Source organism: Hyperolius riggenbachi, chromosome 2 (genome assembly GCF_040937935.1).
Source record: "Hyperolius riggenbachi isolate aHypRig1 chromosome 2, aHypRig1.pri, whole genome shotgun sequence".
NCBI lineage: Eukaryota > Metazoa > Chordata > Amphibia > Anura > Hyperoliidae > Hyperolius > Hyperolius riggenbachi.
The window spans coordinates 470,858,572-470,876,768 of record NC_090647.1 but is presented as its reverse complement, the minus strand read 5'-3'; the positions used below and the strand labels follow the sequence as shown (position 1 = coordinate 470,876,768).

Here is an 18,197-nt window from a genome sequence, read left to right as displayed (position 1 = left end):
AAAAAGCATGCTGATACAAATATATCATTTTTACCTAAATGTAGCACTAGGAAAAGAAAATGCAAAACAATAAGCAAAATTGGTTTCTACTTTTAGAGTCTACAATCATTTTTAAGTATGTGAATGGAGTGAAGGGAAAAACTATACATCTTGTTTGTAATCTTTTTAGATAGGTGGTGCTTATTGTAAGTCTCCGGTGACCTCTGTCTGTAAATAGTGTACATTTAATTTATTGCTCTGGTCTAGTAATGTATAGAATGAAATCTAAAAGTTCACAAATGTATATTTTGTTGCTTAAATGTGTCTTTGCTAAATTCACAATAAATGAACTATTTTATGTCCACAGTATGTATCGATTCTTTTTTCTTGATTTAGTAGACAACTTATTAAAGCAAACCTGAAGCGAAATAAAAACTTCTGATATATTGAATTGTATGCGTAGTAAGGATAACGAATAGAACATTAGTAGAAAAGAGTCTCATATTTTTGTTTTCAGTTATATACCGTATATACTCACAAGCAAGCCGACCCGCATATAAGCCGACCCCACAACTTTTTCCTGAAAAAAAACAGGAAAAAATGATTGACCCTCATATAAGCCGGGGGTAGGAAATGCTGTCCATGTGATCCCCCCAGTGTGTTCCAGTATAGTTAGTATAGTGCCCAGTATGGGTAGGTAGTGCCCAGTATAGCTCGTGAAGTGCCCAGTACAGTTAGTAAAGTGCCCAGTATAGCTAGTATAGTGCTCAGTATAGCTAATATAGTGCCCAGTATAGCTAGTATAGTGCCCTAGTATAGTGCTCAGTATAGGTAGGTAGTGCTCAGTATAGCTAGTATAGTGCACAGTATAGGTAGTATAGTGCTCGGTATAGCTAGTATAGTGCTCGGTATAGCTAGTATAGTGCCCAGTATAGCTAGTATAGTGCCCAGTATAGCTAGTATAGTGCTCAGTATAGCTAATATAGTGCCCAGTATAGCTAGTATAGTGCCCTAGTATAGTGCTCAGTATAGGTAGGTAGTGCTCAGTATAGCTAGTATAGTGCACAGTATAGGTAGTATAGTGCTCGGTATAGCTAGTATAGTGCCCCAGTATAGCTAGTATAGTGCCCCAGTATAGCTAGTATAGTGCTCGGTATAGCTAGTATAGTGCCCAGTATAGCTAGTATAGTACCCCAGTATAGCTAGTATAGTGCTCAGTATAGCTAGTATAGTGCCCCAGTATAGCTAGTATAGTGCACCAGTATAGCTAGTATAGTGCCCAGTATAGCTAGTATAGTGCCCAGTATAGTACCCCAGTATAGCTAGTATAGTGCTCGGTATAGCTAGTATAGTGCCCAAGTATCGTGCCCAGTATAGCTAGTATAGTGCTCGGTATAGGTAGACAGTGCCCCCCGCCTCACCCAACCGCCCCGCGGCCGCCGCTGCTATTAGCTTACCCTGCGGCTTCCAATAGTCCCCTCTCTGTCTCCCGAGGCATGTAAATAATTCACAGCAGCTCGCTCCACGGCGGTGATGACAGAGGACGCTGTAGGCATAGCAGCTTCCAGTAACGGCGATGTGTATCGCCGTTACTATGAAAACCGCTCTGCCTACAGCTTCCTGTCATCACGCAGCAGCCACCGTGGAGCGAGCTGCCGTGAATTATTTACATGCCCCGGGAGACGGAGAGGGGACTATTGGAAGCCGCAGGGTAAGCTAATAGCAGCGGGGGGGGGGGGGGGGGGGGCTACCACCAACGTGGCTCGCAAGCAAGCCGACCCCCCTAACTTTTGCCCCACTTTTGGGGGGTCAAAAATTCGGCTTGCTTGCGAGTATATGCAGTAGTGTTTTTTTTTTTAAAGCATTAGTTCATTCTGTCACATTTGCAGTTTTACTTCATTCTGTCACATTTGCAGTTTTAGTTCATTCTGTCACATTTGCAGTTTTAAAACCACACTCTTTTTTTTAAAGCCTAGGTACTCAACATGTGGGACGTGTACCCCAGGGGGTACTTTTGATGTTTCCAGGGGTTACTTAGGCTTGATATACTTAACCAAAAATAACAAATGTAGAGATTTAGAAAATGTTAAATCTTATTTAAAGGGACCCTGAGCAGTACCCTATAATCAAAAATGTCACGTACCTGGGGCTTCCTCCAGCCCACCGTAGGCTGCGAGGTCCCGCAGCATCCTCCTGGCTGCTGGCCATGTCCCTCCGGCGGATCCCTTACCAATGACACCCGGGCCGGCTCTTCCTGGTTCCAGACGCTACGTGGCATCGGCGTGACCATCCTGTGCAAACGCGGTTTTTAAAATGTAAACTGCACATGCACAGGACTGTAACGCCGGCCGCCGCGATGATGCGTAGGGTCTGGAACCAGGAAGAACCGGCCCGGGTGTCGCCGGTAAGGGATCCGCCGGAGGGACATGGCCAGCAGCCAGGAGGATGCTGGGGGACCTGCCCCAGGTAAGTGACATTTTTGATTATAGGGTACTGCTCAGGGTCCCTTTAAACAACTCCAAATTAGTATTTAGCTAATTAAAAGCAATAGTAAATGCTTGGAAATTGTTAAGAACCATTTATCATGTTCTACGAGTAAATATCTATTTGTCAAGGGGTACTTGTGACAATGTTTACTATGCTGGGGGGGGGGAGGGGATGCTTGGTAAATACGGGGTTTTAAAAAGAGTACATACCAATAAAATGTTAAGAACCACTATCGCAAAAAAAATACACGTAAACTCATACAAATAAGAAGTATGGTTTTTTTGCAGAGTAAAGTGAGCTATAAATGACTTTTCTCCCATGTTGCTGTCACTTACAGTAGTTAGTAGAAATCTGACAGATGACCGTTTTTTGGCTTACAGTTTTTCGTGATAGTGGTACTTTATGCTATAAAACAAAGCAGAAATAATGACCCTTTGAACCTTCCTGCAGTAAAAGCTTATCTCAAGCTGCCTCTCACTGTTTCTTTGCTGTTTAAGTGCTTCAGAAAACAGGACTGTATTGGACCCAGGTTGGGTTGGATAGCTCAGAGAAGCTCTTTTGCATACATAACAGCTGAAGGTTTTAAACTCTTCCTGTACTGGAAAATAATATGAGACTCACATCTGTGCTACTAATGTTCTATTTCTTAGCTGTACTACACATACAATTCATTATCTCATAAGTGTATTTTTGCTTCAGGTTTGCCTTAACCCTCTGGGGGATAATCCCGAGCTGAGCTCGGGGTAAGCCGCCACAGAGGATTTTTCAGGCCCTGGTGGGCCGATTTGCATAATTTTTTTTTGTTGCACGCAGCTAGCACTATGCTAGCTGCGTGTATATACCGATCGCCGCCGCTCCGCGCTGATTCGCCGCTCCCCCCCCCAAGACCCCGTGCGCAGCCTGGCCAATCAGTGCCAGGCAGCGCTGAGGGGTGGATCGAGACTCCCTCTGACGTCACTACGTTGTTGACGTCGATGACGTCATCCCGATCATCGCCATGGCGACGGGGGAAGCCAAACAGGAAATCCCGTTCTGAACGGGATTTCCTGTTTGCTTTGTATGCCGGAGGCGATCGGAGGGGGTGGGGGGATGCCGCTGCACAGCGGCTATCATGTAGCGAGCCCTGGGCTCGCTACATGATTTAAAAAATAAAAAATTTTAAAAAATAGTGCTGCGCCACCTCCTGGGCGATATAATTGTATCCCCCAGGAGGTTAAAGGAAGTTTTCTGGGCAAGGCACATCCCAGAGTCCTACTGCACATTTCATATGCTTGCCATATCCATTATGTATGGAAATGCAGGATCTCAAAAAACAAACACAACTTGAAATAAATCTGCAGTGTGTCTACTTCTTGCTCTCATGGAAGCAGACATAGGGTTAAAATCCTGTGTTTGCAAATAAGCTGCTCTGCCAAGGCAGTCAGCTGACACAGCCAAGAGATCAAATTACAGTTATGATTAGTCACAGATAAGGGGGAATTAGACCGGCTAAACTCTCTAAATACGTACAGGGTGCATTTCTCTCTGTTTTCCTTCTGTCCTGTGCAAGAGTTCAGGTCCACTTTAAAAAAGTCTTCAAATTGGTAATTGAAATCTGGTGACCTTTTCAGCTGATTGACAGTGAGGCTGGCGCACTGACAATATGCAGTGTGAAACCGGCCTCAACTGCTCTTACGGAATCACATGAACAGATCATGACAGAATAAGTCATGCTTCACTGGGGACCTTGCTGGATCAAATCATGATGGTATATATTTGTCTGGAGCAGCCAATCAGATTCCATATGTGAAATAGGCTACTGCTGCACATCATTTAACTCTACCTTGGTGCATTTCTGTACAGAGAATGGTTCATCCATCAAGAGTTATATTGATCTCTGTAACTTTGGCGATGAGGATCTTGTTTCTTCCAATAAATCTTCCTTGGCCCATGTGGGAGATCACTGCTCATTCACACAGGCTTCACCACAGGCACCTTTGTTTGCATTTCCCAACATTAAGTTTGCAGCATTTACCAGGAAACATTATAAGGACCAGTCAGTGTTGCCAACAAATGTGGGTGAATGGAAAAGATGAAGATGAGGATTCAGCCAATGGATGTACGGTCAACAAACAACACAAAGGCTTTATGACACAGCTGCATTGTAATATTGCTATACTATACTATTTACTGCACAGGTACTAAAATGTGAGAACTCGTACTAGGAAACATTGCACATGATTACATTTATCTAGTTTATTTAAACTTCTCCAAACGACACAAAATGTACAATAAGTACCAATAATACAGTGGTGGCTTTCAGATTATGCCTCATGCAAAATGATAGTCCATGCCTCTGAGGCCTAATTAAAGTGGAGATAAGCAGCTGATCACTCTGACTAGTAAAGGGGCCCATACACTAGTTGATTTCAGCCATCGATCGATCAATTCTATGGAATCGATCAATCGCAAATCAATTCTATCAAATCAGTCGATCAATCGATTTGCAGTCGACTTTAATTGAATTCGATCGATTTGATCTGTTTAACAGGCTAGAAAATGTAGGTCAATCTGTTCCTAGTGTGTGGAACACATCGGATAGATTCCTGTCAGATTAGACTTGACCGGCATCTGACTGAAATCTATCTAATGGTTGAATCTGCTGCAAATCTATAAGTGTATGGCCACCTTGAGTTAGGGATGCAGTATTTGACAAAGGAGATCACTATAGTATACAGCAGAGCTGGCCAAACTACGGCCAGTTAGGCTTTGTTCACATTATAAATCGCAAGCGCTGAGCGTTTTTGTGCGCAATATTTTCAAGCGATTTCCAGCGTTTTCTAGGCGTTGGGCAATTTTGTGTAAGCACTTTTCTAAGTGCTTTTGATGAGCGATTAGCAGCTTCCCTATACTTTCCATTGAGGCAAAGCGCTCAGAAAATGGTACAGGCAGCGCTTTTGGAAGCGGATTGTAATTGAACCGCTCATATGTGAACACTCTCATAGGGAATCATTGCACAAGCGCTTTTAGGACGATTTCTAAAATCGCCAGCGCTTAAAAAAATACACAAACGCTCATGGTGTGAACAAGCCCTTAGTGCCTTGAATCCAACCTGCCGTCAGAGGGCCAGATTCCTCTCCTCTGTTCTTCCCTGCAGCGTTGTGGGTGGTGCGTAATGACAGGTTGAACTCGCCCAACGGCAACTGTCAGCGCTGATCTCTATGGCCACAGTGGCGTCATGTGACCTGCCGTCAGTACATGCCAGCGTGTCACATGACGCCGCTGTGGCCACGGAGATTGACGCTTGCAGCTGTGATTGGGTGAGTAACCGCTCGCAACTTGGCAGGGAGAGAAAAGAGGATAGGAATGTGGCCTGCGATTGACAAAGATTGCCCACCCCTGGTATAGAGCCTTACAATAAAAGGCTCATCCAGTATCTTTGCAGAGTGTGTCAGTGAATTAGCTACAACCAGGAAACCCCTGATTCTCAAAAGAATCACCTGCCACACTAAGCTGCAGCCCATATGAAGCCACCAACGCACTAAGCTGCTGCCCACAGTTAGCCACAGCCCACAATTGCACCGCCCACACTAAAGGTGGCCATACATGGTACAATTTTTCAATTAGATAATTTAGTTCGATTATTCTGTTAGATCGAATATAAAGATTTTTCCAGCATGTCCGATCATTTTTCCTGAAAAAACGGGATAATCGTTCGAATTTCTTGATCGAAAAAAAAATAATATTTTCAACTTTCATTCAATTCGATCGTTTAGATCGAATAAAAGGGAAAAGCGAACGTTTTTATTGTACCGTGTATGGCCACCATAAGGCCTCTTTTACACCATATGCTAATGCATTTTAACTTTCCATAGCAGTGCATTGTGAAAAAAGCATTCAGTTTTTCGGCGTACAATGTGAAAGAGGCCATAGGGAAACATGGACATTACCTTGCAAATCAACTGACCTTTCAGTTATAACTGGCACCAATTGATTTAGTGTAAAATGACCCAAAACCACTACCCACAGGTCTTATGCATACCTACAACCTTTGTTAATATATAGGATAGGTGCCAATACACATTTTACAGCACAATGTAACACTGGTGGATCTCCAGTTCTGTGCTTCCTCCAATCCCCTCTACCCCACTCCCTCCCCTACCCCAGAGCCTGCTTTCCAAGGACAGCCACAATAAGAGCAATGAACATCTGTTGGACAGGGTTGCTCGTAAACTACACCAGTGCGAATCTACGCGTCGTAGTCCGCAACTACGCATCGTAGTTCATAGACGAAGTTTAAAAACTTTGTGTACGTATTTTCACGTAGTCTTAGTACCACTATTCGAAGCTTCGCCCGCTACGCGTAGTTGACGTGTGTATTGCGAAGTCAACTACGCGTGCGGTAACTGCGTCTATACGGATCATTGCGCATGCGCAGAAATATTATTGCCTTTCTATACGTATACAATTCCGCATTGGAAGGTGGAATGTACGCATATATTAGTTCACCCATGCGCATATTTCGCGCATTATTGCGGAAATTTTTCCGTATAAAGGCATAAGCGTCCACATACACTATGCTTCGCACTACGCGAAGCTTCCGCATTTTAACACGTAGTCTACGAAATGCAAACGTAGTGAAGTTTCTGATTTTGAAACCGTAGTTTGCGAAGCGTAATTGCGTACAACTACGCGTAGTTCCAGCGTAGCGAAGTTGACTGACTACGACCATCCCTGCTGTTGTAGATGTTAGTGTAGGGACACCATGGGCACTCTGGAGTAGGGTGCCCGATCTGTGATCACAATGTCCGCACCCCCTACGTCATTGGTGTCCATTTGGTAATTACACATGAAGTGGTAGTTTTATCACACCCTCTGTAGAGGTCTCTGTCCATTTCACATCTCAGCCTGCAAAGACTCCTTTGGCTCTAGGAAATAAGACAATCTCGGCATGTATGTTTTTCTCATTTGATCCAATAAAGTCCTTTCTCCCGTAGACTTGGTGCACAATATTTATTCTTGAACCTTTCCCCTCCTTATCTCGCCATCCATTCATTGTTCACCTTCTGCTGCACACATTATACATTCCCTCACTGGGGGCAGCTGGAAATAAAAAACAAAGAGAATATACAGCGTTATTGCTTGTCTCTCGCTACGGTCTGACATTTATAGAGGTTGATCTCTGAGAAGTGAATAATTTTTACCTTGTCCAAAGCTGCCCGTTAACTTATGGACCGGATTTATAAGTAAATAATAAAATGTCATGTACAATAACATTTCTATTTATAGAATGTGGTAGTGTTGTATCAGTGAAGTAAGACAAAGGTTATTAGAAGAGAACACGAAAATCACTGTATGATTGAAGTGCTTCCAGTGGCAGGATGAGGTCCTCTAACAGCCAAGACATATAGGCCAAAGTGTGCCCCCATTCACTCTGTGTTGTCAGAAATCATAGATGTACAATGTAAGTGTAATTATCAAAGAACTGTACATGTACCACTTGTTAGAATCTGTGTCCTTGAAGATTCCATTATCCTCCACTGCTGCTCAGAAACAACTTAAGATGTCCGTTGTGTTGTTGTTGTTTGAATCCTGCTTTCCTTTTTCAGAAACCTGGATAATGCCATGCACAGCAGTTTTGCACCATTATGAGTGGAGAGGCTCACGGAGGTAGATTCAGGTGACTCCTCCTTCTGGCTTGGAAGGAGGAAGCACCGGGGGCATGTGAAGTGCAACGTGGACCACAAGTCCATGATCCTCTCCGCTTGTAATGGTGCAGAACTGCTGTGCATGACATTATCCAGGTTTCCGAATAAGAAAACCCGAATTCAAAGGTCAACACGACCCATTTATGGTACAAGCCTACCACATCTATAGAATATCAAAACACTAGAACTAGATGAGAAATATGGGTAACAAACATAAAGCACTGGAGCTGAGAAATCAGCACCTTTATCTGGCCCTTCCTCCTATTAGTATTGTAAAACTTAAAACTTAAAGAGACACTGAAGCGAAAAAAAAATTATGATATTATGATTTGTATGTGTAGTACAGCTAAGAAATAAAACATTAAGATCAGATACATCAGTCTAATTGTTTCCAGTACAGGAAGAGTTAAGAAACTCCAGTTGTTATCTCTATGCAAACAAGCCATTAACTCTCTGACTAAGTTTAGTCATGGAGAGGGCTGTTATCTGACTTTTATTATCTCAACTGTTTTCTTTTTCTCTGCTAGAGGAGAGGTCATTAGTGCACAGACTGCTCTGAAAGACTCATTTTGAATGCTGAATGTTGTGTAATCTGCACATATTATAGAATGATGCAATGTTAGAAAAAACACTATATACCTGAAAATAAAAATATGAGAATATTTTCTTTGCTGCTAATCTAGTAATTATTCATAGTACACAACCAATTCACTATATCATATTTTTTTTTTTTTTTCGCTTCAGTGTCTATTTAACTTTTAAGATAAATATATAGAATGTCAGACAGCTGAATTTCCCCACTGCCAACAATCAAATTCTTATTACTAGACTGGCAGGTCAATATATAACCATAACCTATATAGCATGAGAATAAGTGCGTCTGTTTCTGAGCCAAAATATATATATATATATATATATATATATGTGCTAGAATGGAGCGCTGGGCCAGTTGTTAACTGACCAGCAACCCACACCTAAATCAAGTAGACCAGATCCTTAGCTAAAATAATCAAAACATCCATCAGGATCCTGGCTAACTAGCACAATAAACCACTTTTTTAAGGATTATAAAAATAGCACCCCAATACATCACATTAAATTCACCATGTTTTACAAACAAAAACGGCTTTGTCAGGGAAGTGTGCAAAATGCATTGCTAACATTGTGCATACTTTGTGCAAATATCAAAGTGACATGGTATATATTGTCTAGCTAATAAGAGGGATCACCTAAAGTATCCATTCAAAGTAAATTCAAAGGTTTATCCTTCTACTTACTACATAGACTTAAGGTGCCCATACACTGAGCCGATTATCGGCCGATCGATCGATCGCAAATCTATTGAGCAATCGATTTGCCTCCGATTTCAATAGTTTTCGATCGATTTCAATCGATCTGACATGCTGGAAAATCTAGGTGGATCTGTTGAGATGGCTTATCATTTTGCATTGGACCTAATGGAAATCTGATGGCAAAAAAATGCCATCAGATCGATTTTCAATAGATTTCATACTGAAATCTATTGGAAATCTGTTCCTAGCAAAAAATGTTCCTAAATACATCAGATAGCTCAGAGATCTATCCGATGATCCATCTGCTGCTAATCTAACGAGTGTATGGCCTGCTTTAGTAAGATGCTACAATCAAGACTGTATTGTCAATGGGCAACTTCACTGTTGCACCCAAGTCAGTCGCCTATCTGCCTGGCCACAAGGGCAACTAATCATAAACTGTATCTTGGTTTGCATTGAAAAAATACAATACTTGGGTATACCGTATATACTCGCATACAAGCCGAATTTTTGACCCCCAAAAAGGGGGTCAAAAGTTGGGGGGTCGGCTTGTATGCGAGTCTGGTGCTGGCGATGGTGGTCCGAGCCCCCCGCACTGTCACCCCCCCCCCCCCCCCCGCGGCCGCCGCTGCCGCTGCAATTACCTGCCCGGCGCCGCTTCTTCTATTCCCCTCCTGTCCGGCTCCGTAAATCACTGCAGCGCTCTTCACGGCGGCTGCAGTAGAGAGAGAGAGCGGTTCCCATAGCAACCGCCGCTACAGGAAGCCGCGCTCTTCGCTGCTTCCTGTCTGATCACAGCAGCCACCGTGAAGAGTGCTGCTGTCCTACGGAGCCAGAGAGGAGGGGAATAGAAGAAGCGGTGCCTGCTAAGGTAAAAGCAGCGGCGGCCGCGGGGGAGAGGGGAGGCGGGGGGGGGCACTGGGGCACTACCTAGCGATACTGGGGCACTATACTAGCGATACTGGGGCACTATACTAGCGATACTGGGGCACTATACTAGCTAAACTGGGGCACTATACTAGCTATATTTGGGCACTATACTAGCTATAATGGGCACTATACTAGCTATACTGGGGCACTATACTAGCTATAATGGGCACTATACTAGCTATAATGGGCACTATACTAGCTATACTGGGGCACTATACTAGCTATACTGGGGCACTATACTAGCTATACTGGGGCACTATACTAGCTATACTGGGCACTATACTAGCTATACTGGGGCACTATACTAGCTGCACTGGGCACTATACTAGCTATAATAGGCACTATAGTAGCTATACTGGGGCACTATACTAGCTACACTGGGCACTATATTAGCTATAATGGACACTATACTAGCTATACTGGGGCACTATACTAGCTATACTGGGGCACTATGCTAGCTGTACTGGGCCACTATGCTAGCTGTACTGGGGCACTATACTAGCTGTACTGGGGCACTATACTAGCTGTACTGGGGCACTATACTAGCGATACTGGGGCACACTAGGGGAATAAGGCGGCCAGCATTTCCTACCCCCGGCTTATATGGGGGTCAATCATTTTTTACTGGTTTGTTAAGTAAAAGTGGGGGGGTCGGCTTATATGCGGGTCGGCTTATATGCGAGTATATACGGTATATAAATAGGTATATTCAAAATAAGGTGAAAGAAGCATATTACAGACTGATATTGAAGACAGCTTTGACATCTGGGATTCAAGAGCTCCATATTTGCTCATACATTGATTTCCAAATTAATAAATTATATTGCTATAATAATCTTAAGTTTTGTTTTAAGCTGCCAAGTAGAACGCTACATATACAGCAAGTCTTTCTCCCTCCTTACTCCTTCCCTCCCTGCTAAAGAGCAAATGACTGTCTCTAATATAATAGTCTCTAATGACTAAAGGCTATTAAAGTGGACCTGAACTCAGAAATTCCTCTCTGCTCTAAAAGATAAGCAACAGCATAATAACCTTTAACCACTTCGCATCCAGACCTTGTTTTCCCCTTATTGACCAGAGCAGTTTTGACGCTTTAGCTGTGTCCCTGTTTAATCACCAATAACTTAATCTGTACTCGTGCCACATAAATGATCTATATATCTATTTTTTCAAGACAAACTAAGCTTTCATTGGGGGGTATTTGGTCCCGAGTAAAATGTTCCTCTCTATGCATGTTAATGAGAAAAAGGGGGGAAAATAAAAAACATTCACTATTTCTCAATTTTGACTAATTTCTGTTTAAAAATAAAAAGTGCGATTGACATAAAAACTGTGCCACCAGTTAGTCGCCCCAGTATAGATATCCAGATGTGTCCCCAGTATCACCCCCCCCCCCCAGTATAGCCAGATGTGTCCCCAATATTAGCCCCCCCAGCATAGCCAGATGTGTCCCGTGTTTGCCACCCCCAGAATAGATTGACAGATGCACCCCCAGGAATAGTGCCCCTCTTTATAGCCAGATGTGTCCCCAGATCAGGATTACCCCCATTATGGCCAGATGTACCCCCAGGATTAGCGCTGCCCCCCATTATAGCCAAACGTGCCCCCAGTATTAAGTTATGGGCCCCCCCAGGTGCCCAGATGTGCAAAATTTGTAAACCCCCCCTCCCCTTGGTTCCTCAGATGCCCCCCAGTAAAAATGTATACCCCCCTATGCATATCCCCCTCCCCCCAAGAAACTATAGCCAGATGCCCCCCCCCCCCATCAGGCAGCCCCCTCCGTGCACATATAGTTAATAAAAAGGCACAAGCAAGCAGCCACACTCACCTACCTCGGTCCTGTGACTATCCTGAAGCCTGATGCTCCGATCCCCGCTCTGCAGTCAGCCGCATATTGCCGGTAACCCGGGTCCTGGCTTGATGACGTCATCAAGCCGGGACCCGGGTTTCCGGCAATATGCGGCTGACTGCACAGCGGGAATCGGAGGATCAGCCTTCAGGACAGTCGCAGGAACGAGGTAGGTGAGTGTGGCTGCTTGCTTGTGCCTTTTTATTAACTATATGTGCGCCGAGGGGGACAGATGAAGGATCGCTGCAGTTCACTACTGCAGCGATCATTCATGGGAGGGGGGTATACTAATTGGCCAAAAGGGAACATGTTCCCTTCCACCAATTAGTATTGCAGCTGACAGTGCCGGAGGGTGCACTCTAAAGAGCACCCGACCGTGCACAGCAGGGCTGCAGCCAGGTCAGTATATCTACGTCGCTGTGGCTTGGAGGATGCCACAGCTGACGTAGATATACTGTAGTGGAGGGGAAAGTGGTTAAAGAAAAACATTTCCTTGTTACAGCTAATAGAACCCCTACAGAGATGCTGCAGTGTGGTTACTTCCTGGTTTGCTGGGAGCACAGAAACCTGTGTTTACATATTAGCTCACAAGTCGGCAGACTCGACAGTTGACAGCTCAAATTACACTAGCTCATTACTTTAGAGAATTAGACAGGCTGTTCTCTATAAACACACAATCAGGAGAGTCAGAGGCAGAGCCGGATCATCCACAAGGCAAGTCTAGACAGTTGCCTTTGGCCTGGAGAAGGTCTAGGGGTATAGTGGATGCTAACCCCCACCAAATCCTACTGAAAAAGCCAAGTGACCATCAGCAGTGGGCAAAAACTTGCCTAGGGCTTAATTTCATCTTCATCCTTTTCTGTTCAGAGGGCAGCCAGAACAGAACGCCTGATTTTAACTGACCTAGATCAAAGTTTTACAACCAGAGGATAAAAGTTACAGCCAGGAAATTAAATTTATTTTTTCCTTTTTTTTAACCTCCTGAGCCTTAGGAGGTTTTGCCAGTTTGTGTCCCCAAGCATAAGTAATGTGATCAAATGGCTTTAAACCCTTTAGCTAGCACTAGGCTAGCTAGTAAAGGTGTCCGGAACCCCCCGATCCCCTCTGCTCCCCCATTAATACAATACCCAGTCTGGATTCAGCGATCGGCGCAGCCTCCCCGCACAGCTCCGGTCTTCCCTATGGGGAGGATCGCCTATGACGTCGCTGATGTCACGAGCAAACCCGATCCTCCCCATAGAGAGACCCAAGCTGTGCAGGGAGGGTGCGCGATTACTGGATCCAGGCTGGGTTATGTATTAACGGGGGGTGCCTGATATTTGTACTAGCTAGCCTAGTGCTAGCTAAAGGGTTTAAAGCCATTTGATCACATTACTTATGCTTGGAGGACTCCTGAGGACAGCCAGCGGTATGCCTGACAAAGTGTCAAGCATACCACTAAGGAGGTTAAAACAGAAAGTATTTGCGAAAACTCAGCTTTTTTTTTTATTATTATTTTTATTATTTTTTAAACAAGAAAAAGAGCAAAACAGTAACACAACCACATGACAATGTCAAAATAGCAGTACCTAATGAATAGCAGCAGAATAATTACAGAGTCCAAGATTATTTGGTGGAGTACAATCATCCAAAAAATTGTACATATATAAAAATGACACCATTTGGAGGCAGAACATTCCAAGCTAAATTCTTAAATTACAGGAATATAAGAAGTGAGAAACGATAGGTATGAACAATAGAAATATACAGAACTCCAATAGGGAAAAAACAACCCCCATACACAATGAAAAATGTTTACAAAGAGTCTAGAATATTGGGGGTAATATCTAGATCAGGAGAAACTGATTCAGTGTAGTTATCCAGGGATCCCGGGTATTGGAAAATTTGGAAAGAGCACCATGTCTGTCCCAGGTAAGTTTGAAAAAAAGGAAGGGCTTGATTAAGCGGACCCAAAGGGAGAGAGGGGGTTCAGTAGGTTTCTTCCACTCTAGGGAAACATTTTTTTTTAGCATGAAAAAAGAATCCTCATCATCAGTTTCTTGTGTTTATTAATATGTAATTCCTCCACTAGACCCAATAAACATACTTTAAAGAGACTCTGTAACATTAAAACGATCCCCTGGGGGTACTCACCTCGGGTGGGGGAAGCCTCCGGATCCTAATGAGGCTTCCCACGCCGTCCTCTGTCCCACGGGGGTCTCGCCGCAGCCCTCCAAACAGCCGGCGACTGTGCCGACTGTCAGTTCAATATTTACCTTTGCTGGCTCCAGCGGGGGCGCTGTGGCGGCTTTCCGTTCCGAACTACACGGAAATACCCGATCTTATTCGGGTCCGCTCTACTGCGCAGGCACCGGAAACTTGCGCCTGCGCAGTAGAGCAGACCCGACGGCGATCGGGTATTTCCGTGTAGTTCGGAGCCGACAACCGTCAGAGCGCCTGCGCAGGAGCCAGGAAGGTAAATATTGACGTCACCGCTGCACGGACTCCACGGAGGGCTGCAGCGAGACCCCTGACGGATGGAGGACGGCGTGGGAAGCCTCATTAGGATCCGGAGGCTTCCCCCACCCGAGGTGAGTACCCCCCAGGGGATCTTTTCATGTTACAGTTCCTCTTTAAAGGAAAGGACAAAAGAAAGATGAAGATTATCCTGCATAAATGTGAGAACTTTAGACCAAAAGGCCTGTATGAGAGGACAATCCCAGCTCACATGTTTAAATGTTTCAGGGTCAGTATCACAACGCCAACAGGTGCTAGTGGAGCTGTGAACAAATTTACTCAGATGCATAGGGGTATAATAAATTTGATGGTACCAACGTATCTGAATCAGCTTATCCTTAGAGGCAATAACCGTTTTCATGTATGTATCCTCAAAATCTGACCAATCTATTGTTGAGCTCTCCTCTCCCCATTCTGACCATGCAATTTTAGCTTTAATTTCTCTGGAATGAAATTTACACGTAACTAGATTGGAATAAAGTCTGGAAATGAGTTTAGTAGGATCTTTCTCCAGCAACCATTTTTCCACAGTTCCGGCAGATAAAAGGGCTACTGGACCTCCAAACTGAGCTATAGCAGCATGCCGGAGTTGAAGATAGCGGTAACGGGCATAGGACGTGAGATGGAATTCCGAGGCCATTTGGGACCATGATTTAATGGAATTATTCAGATATAGCTGGTTAATATATTTAACCCCCTTAGGAGAAAAATTCTGATAAATTAGGATTAGGACATGATCTAAGATGGTGCCTGAGTAGGACGCCTCGGCACGCAGGGCTCTGGCTCTTCGAACTCTTTCCCCCCTTCCCTTTGTGGCTCACCTGTGCCAGGAGGTCGGAGGAGTTCCCCCGCTCTCCTCATCCTGGGGAGCCTGGGCACGCTTTGCTACAGATCCTGGATCACCCGGATTGCCGCCATTACATTGCCGCCCACAGCCATCTCCCACATGGCTATCCACATGGACCACACACAGGGCCGCTCCACCCGGATAAGTGAATAATGGCGCACAGTGCCTATGCATAAAAATGGCGCCTCATTAAAAAGATACCCTTATCGCTATTTATCGTTAGTACTGCATAATAATGCCGCACAGGGAAAAAAGAAGAAAACCGGCACACAGTAACGTTATTTATCAATTGCGCCGTTCATATGCCAAACAGCAGACATTGTGCACTGAAACGTTATTTATCAATAGCGCCCTACATAAGCCAAACTGCAGACTTTATTTAATGGCAAAACCGTGAATGGATTTAATGTAACACTATCAAGGTTAGGGCTGGCACCACCAGGAGGGTCTTATGGTTAGGCATCACCAGGGGGGTGGTTAGGGTTAGGCACCACCAGAAGGGTGGTTAGGGTTAGGTACCACCTGGGGGTTCTTAGGGTTAGGCACCACCAGGAGGGTGGTTAGGGTTAGGCACCTCCAGGGGGGTGCTTAGGGTTAGGCACCTCCAGAGGGGTGCTTAGGGTTAGGCACCACCAGGGGGGTGGTTAGGGTTAGGCACCACCAGGGGGGTGCTTAGGGTTAGGCACCACCAGGGGAGTTTAGGGGTTAGGAATAGGTACAGAGAGGGTTCTGTGTGTCAACGCTAAATAACGATAAGGCTTTAATGTTAAATAGCGATAAGCGACAAACGGATTAGCGGCAACATGTGCACCATTATTCGCAGGCGCCATTTACAGATGTATCCGCTCCACCGCCGCGGGAGGTCAGACGCTGATGCAGTCGCTCTGAGGAGGACAGGACACCACTGTCCGAGTGGTTATAGCAGCTGGCTGCTGCCAGGGAACTGGCCGCCTCGCCCCACTGCCGGCCGGGGAACGATACAGCACTTCCCGGCTCTGCATCCATGGGGCCACCACGTGGACGGCCACACCGCTGCTGCCAGAGGAACCAAAAGACGCCGCTCACAAAGGCACAGGGACTTTTCCACCACTGCAGAAGGGCAGATGTGGCTGCATGCCGCCTGCACATGCCTTGGCCATCACTACCCTAGCTTACCATCCTTGAGCCCTCTGCCTGGAGCCTACTGTCACCATTTTGTCCACTCTGATCCGCTGCTGCTGCTCAGGTCACACAGCCTGCTCAAAGGGACTGACACTGTAGCATCACCCGATCAAACCAAGGATCCAGAACAGGGCACTAGCTGCAGGTCCAACGTGGTCCCCAGCCTCGCTGGGAGAGTTCCAGCGATTGCAGCCATGCATCCACCCCAGCCACTTTCGACGCCCACCAGTCTCGACAGCAGACAAAGCGACGCAGCCAGCCAGTGGGACACTAACTGAACACTATCTGACTGACCAGGTTACGCCACATTTGTAAGAGGACTCTTTTTCTCTTTTTATTTTTATTGTCCTCTTCAACTTGTCTCTCTCTTTACCTTTCTTCTTCTTGTTTTTTTTTCCTCTCCTTTCTCTGTCTCTTTCCTAGGGTTATACTGTGGGGCATCTGATTCAAAGCATCGCTGCAAGGCGGTTTGAGTGCCATAGGCGGCAGCAGATTACCCCCCCCCCCCCCCCTTGTCCTTCCCCTGGGTTCTTCTTTCATGCAAATTGAAAGATAAGAAGCAGCAGCATGCACCATCTGTCCAATAATTCGTGCTTTAATCTTTCAAATATGACTCCATGCAACAACAGGGAAACTTCAGTGTACAAACCTGGTTATAACATGTCCATACATACAGTTAGGTTGACAGCAGCGTGACCAAGCGTCCTGTTGAACGCGAAACGGCAGTCGACGACCCTTTCACACTCATGGCACCCACCTAACCACTGCTGTCAACCTAACCGTATGTTTGGACATGTTATAACCAAGTTTGTACACTGAAGTTTTCCTGTTGTTGCATGGAGTCATATTTAAAGGATTAAAGCACGAATTATTGGACAGATGGTGCACGCTGCTGCTTCTTATCTTTCAATTTGTTGCAACCTACTTTCTTCACAAGTGTTTGTGCGGAGCCATGTCCAGAGTCTCCTTCGTACTCCGTTAACAAGGTGTTGGCAGCGGTGAGTGTCTATTGGCCTATAATAGTATCTAGCAAAGAAATGAACAGCGCTACTTAAAAACAGATGAGTGCTTACCTGCAAAAGAGTGCAAGCCCCACTTATGGGATAAAATACACACTGAGCATACACATGACCTGTCTACAACTTGGAGGATGTTAGTTTCCTATAACAGCTTGCATGCAACTTGTTAAGTACTTGTCCCTCCCACTGTCGAAGAAGTCTTTCCTCCATGGGAGGGGACCTAACACTAACTAAATCCTACCTATGCATATGCATAGCCTGGGCGCGCTACCAAGTAAAATTGAGAATTGCGCAAAAAAGTGGGATCAGCGCATTTTTTGCGCAATTCTCAATTTTACTTGGTAGCGCGCCCAGGCTATGCATATGCATAGGTAGGATTTAGTTAGTGTTAGGTCCCCTCCCATGGAGGAAAGACTTCTTCGACAGTGGGAGGGACAAGTACTTAACAAG

General features: G+C 45.0%; 1 protein-coding gene across 3 annotated transcripts in view; it reads right to left on the bottom strand.

Moving 5' to 3' along the window:
* The window catches only part of LOC137547054 (tapasin-related protein-like), a 57,474-nt gene that overhangs the window by 5,992 nt on the left and 33,285 nt on the right, over positions 1-18,197 (bottom strand). For 2 of the 3 annotated variants that reach the window (XM_068270214.1, XM_068270216.1), the window contains exon 9: positions 5,696-7,548. The exons of the other annotated variant lie outside the window; for it this stretch is intronic. The gene's annotated coding sequence lies outside the window, so the exon portion shown is untranslated. Of the gene's footprint in view, positions 1-5,695; positions 7,549-18,197 lie in introns of those variants that run through there. 3 annotated transcript variants of the gene reach the window in all.